Genomic DNA, 4749 nt, shown 5'->3' on the forward strand with positions numbered 1-4749 from the left:
ATTCAAGTTATACTTCAACACATAGTAGTCAAAACAAGCCATGCCTTATGTGTAAAGGTAACAAGTTTCATCATCGGTAGTGGGAAATGGGTAGTGCTACATCATTAGAATAGTTTAACTCTTACTGGATTTCTATACGAAATAGCTAAGCCTACAAAAAAAATTGCGACAATGTTAAAAGGAGCGAAGCTCACCACCGGAGACTTCTATAAGCCCTGCCTGGGAAATGGGTAGTGCACATCATTAGAATAGTTTAACTCTTACTGGATTTCTATAAGAAGTAGCTAAGCCTACAAAAAAATTGCCACAATGTTAAAAGGAGCGAAGCTCACCACCGGAGACTTCTATAAGCCCTGCCTTAGTTATGCGTAAAGGTAACATATTTCTATAACCAATAGCTATCTGTAGGTACATCAACCACTACATATTTATATAACGAAATATATCAACTAACCCTACAAAATTACATCAACTCAAAGGCCGGTCACACAGAAAAGCCTAAAGGTGCTATAATGACCAAAGATCAGGGCAGGACATTCTGGGTGTACGACCACATATTATGGTGCGGGAGACCCAATGGTCTGGACAGAACAAGAGAAGCCAGTTGGAGGCTAAGCTAATGAGACCATCAAGGAATCAAGGTGACGCACGGCAAGAGAACACCGCCCGGGATGGCGTGGTGCTCCATATCCCTTAAACTATATGAGGCCACGGCTAATTTTATGAATAAGATGGGCAAGGCGAAGTGTGTTCCTGCATTGCATCAGGGAGAAAGCATTTCGTATTACAGACTACGGATGTCAGAGCACATTTTGAAATGTTTGAAAAAATCTGGGAAAAAATCTAGCACGTTGACACAACATCAATGCACAAAATTTCATTCAGAAATTAGAAAATTGCTTGAGATACAAAAATGACCAATTTGGCATCAATGCGATAATGGGCCAAAGCTAAAGTCCAACTTAAGTTATGTTGCTATTGGAGAATTTGTGGTTTGGCAGTTTTGCTGTGGACTTGTAGAAATGAAGTGATATTTGAGCTCAAACCCATCATACTGACCCATTGTATTGTGTCATGTTTCTACAACAGCAATTGAGGATCCTATGGAGAGGCGAAGCAGCAACTACTTGAGGCCCTCATCACCAAACTGAGGAAGACAAAGCAAAGCCCGCGCTTGGTCGGCATTGCTAAGCACTGGAGTTGAGCGTTTTGTAGTTTCTTTTGCACAAGTTGTACAAACCTATATTGTCAGTTAGTGAGGGAGTCTTTTGGTAATGATAATTAAACCCTTGGTGCCTTTTTTGTTGTTTTGAGTCAACCAAATAGAGATTGCGCATCTTTTCATGGCTCTGGGTGAGTTCTGGAAGCAATATTTTGCTGGGGCACCGCGGCATCTTGTTTCAATTATGTCTTATCTAGTTGTACAACATGGTTGTAATTTTCAGGGCCACAAACGTACTGGTAGCAGCATTGCTGTGGACATGTGGATCAATCAATGTAAACATCAGGCAATGAATGTATGTATAAGGTTGATGAGAATTATTGTCCGCCATGCCATGTTGCTATGTCTTTGAATCCAAATGCTATGTCTTTAAACTCCTCCTCCTTCCACCCCTAGCCATCGCGTCCAACGTCAACTGCCGCCCGGAACCCTAGCTAGGACCTCTCTTCCACCCATGGCGCAGTCCACAGGAGGTGCAGCACACCAAGATCCCTCGACTATGGCGGGTAGGCATCCCTCCTACCCTTCTTCTTCTTCTTCTTCTTCTTCTTCTTCTTCTTCTTCTTCTTCTTCTTCTTCTTCTTCTTCTTCTTCTTCTAAGACCATGTCTATATATACTAGGAAGGGTCATCTACCCGCGTGCGGGATACGCATGAGACTTAGACTTAGGACTTTGGGCGCTTGGCGACGGCGATGAGAGGAGCCTATTAGGTTGGCGGCGAGCAGCAGAAGCCCGCGGAGCAAGAGAGCAGGACAGGACTTGGAGAAGACGATGGCCGCAGAGGTGGATTGCATTGCCGTGCACCCGGCTAACCGGGGTGCAATGGGAGGAGAGCTCGTGCGGCCTCCTTGTCACGGACGACGGCGGCGAAGGCAAAGAACGGCAGGAGGAGGCATGATGGAGCGAAAAGGATGTGGGATTTGTGACTCCGACGGGATGGTTGAATGCGGACGGCGTGGGGCCATGTGAGTCACTGAGCAGGATGAAACGACGAAGCCGAGGAAGGAGCCCCGCAATTGCCGACCGGAACCAAGGAAGAAGAAGAAGGAGACAAAAAAAGAAAAACCGGTGCTGATGTGACGTGGCGTGCCTTTTTTTTAACATAGTATAGACGCAAGCGCTCATATGAAAATTCTAAAATAAACCTAGAAATAAATGCGAGCAACATGATTTGAACCCTGATGGCAACCTAGCGTGCTTTGCATCATGGTTTGGTATCCAAGCAGAGAGGGGCGCTCTCTTCTTTCCACGTAATAATTCTTGCTTCACGGCATCACGTAATAAGGAAGACTACCACAACTTGCGGTGGACCTGAATCACGCACGCACGCTCGCACACACATGACAACGTTTGGTGTGCTTCCGATCGAACGAGGGACGACTCTGTCTCTGAGTATGTATGAATCAGCCTGACTCCGAACATGACTCTCACTACGTAGAATAATAACCGATGCCGATTGTATTAGAGTCTCACCGCCCTATTCTTCCGATTATATTATACTAAAGGGTCGCGGACGGTATCATAAATCAAATCAATTGTCACCAACCAAACGCATCGTCGCTAGTACAAACCCCAATTCCAATCGCCACTGCCGCCCGCCCGCCTTAGACTAGCCACAATGAAGAATAACAAACAGTAGTAACAGGCACATTTTCCTAGACTATGTTACTATCTTCATAGTGAGTAGTAACTTAAGTGTGATAACATGCAAAGATTCATTTATTATGTTATAGACTCATATTGCATTGAGACATGTGATGTTACAGTAACTAGCTAAGTTACTACAGCTAGCTATCTCCTCATTAACTCATTACCACATAAGCAAATTTACTGAGTTGGACCCGATGTTACTGTTGAAGTTACTCCCATTATGGCTAGTCTTACGGCCCGCGCTCCGCCATGTCTGACATCCCTGCCGCCGCTGCTTCCAGGCGCTCGGCCCGTCGTCCCTGAGTGCTGGCCGACTCAAAGTGCCACATCAGCGACCGCGACAACGCGTCCACCGCACACGCCGTCACGAGCGAAGGGCGCGACATCAAGGTGACCTGCGAGCTCGCGGACCCGCCCGGCGTCTCTCGCTGCTTCGTCCACTGCCCCAGCCTGCCGAAGAACCTCTACGGCGGAGATCCCGTGGTTCTGAGCTCGGCGGACGCGTTCTTCCTGCTCATTGTCCCGTTCGCCCAAGGCTCCAGGCGTAGCGAGTACAACGATTTCTTCGTCTACAGCTTAGGTCCAGGGGCTCCATCTCTCCGCCTTCTCCCTGACGTCAGCCCCGACCGCTATCCCGACAACGTCACGCTGGCCGGCGTCGTGCCCCTGGGCGGCTCCGATCTTAACAACGAAAGCTACGCCGTGGTCTTCCCGCGATACACCAACGACCCGTACTACACGAAGGACTCTACCAGCAAGAAGTACAAGTACATCCACCACGTGTATCGCTCCAATATTTCTTGGTGTCCGTGGAACACCGAGGTGGCCAGCATCGCAATGGACACCAATAAGTACCTCAATCATGAGGTGATAATGCGGCACGAAGGCACCCGCGTGATCTTCGCTGGAAGGGAAACACTCGGCTGGTTCAATCATTGGCATGGCGTCATTCTATGCAACGTGCTCGACCGCAGTCCGGTCATGCGTTTGATCCAATGGCCTGTTTCGATCCCTTGCGATCCGGTGTCGCGGTTCGGCACGGGAGTTGACAATATGTATGCACGGCTGTTTCGCGACGTTGCTATAAGCAATGGCGTGATTAGGCTCGTCGAGCTGAAATCTTGTCGGTCTAGCGATACTTGCAATCAGAAAGGGGTCATTGGACAAGGTTGGATGGTCACCACATGGAACAAGGGGATTTGCTCAGAGAAGTGGCACAAGAGATTCACTGTCAAGGCTGATAACGTGCCTATCACAGGTTCAAGTTACCCTAAGGTATCAGCTCGTAAGAGGTTGAGCTGGGATAAGGTGATCCATGGTTGTCCCACTCTGAGCTTGTGTGACGATGATGTTGTCTACATCATGGCTAGACTGAACATTCGCTCCCCAGTTGCATGGATGCTTGCCATCAACATCAGAGAGGGAACATTGGAAGGGGTCAAGCAGTTTTCCGCTGAAAAGATGCTCGGTCTTGAACCGACTTTTGTTCAGTTTGCCATGTCCGACTACCTCAGTTAGTGGAGAAATCAGTTATAAGTACTTGTATTAAAAATCTTGATGATTTATAGCTTTGCCTACAGATTAGCAACTTTATAGGATGTGTTTCTTATTGAGTTTTATTGCGATGAAACAAGTTTACTCAACAATGATAGGGTTGTATATATGTGCTTCTTGTTGATGCGTGGACTTTGTTTATGACTCTGAGTTGAGTTACTAGAAATTAACATGAACATGAACATCGAAACTCCTGTCTCTCTCTCTGCTAGGCCTTATTGTCATTAGACAAGATCGTTGCAGCATAGGAAGATTGTTGGCCGTGCAAACTCTTTACGGTTGAACTTCAATTGCAATTTACAAATGCTTGTTCTGCCCGCTT

At 47.1% G+C, this 4749-nt stretch overlaps 1 pseudogene; it reads left to right on the forward strand.

Annotated features, from left to right (window-relative positions):
- Positions 1 to 3122: 3122 nt before the first annotated feature.
- Positions 3123 to 4409, forward strand: LOC147977955 (uncharacterized; annotated as a pseudogene).
- Positions 4410 to 4749: the final 340 nt, after the last annotated feature.

Source organism: Triticum urartu, chromosome 3A (genome assembly GCF_056163025.1).
Source record: "Triticum urartu cultivar PI428250 chromosome 3A, HENAU_Tu73, whole genome shotgun sequence".
Classification (NCBI taxonomy): Eukaryota; Viridiplantae; Streptophyta; class Magnoliopsida; order Poales; family Poaceae; genus Triticum; species Triticum urartu.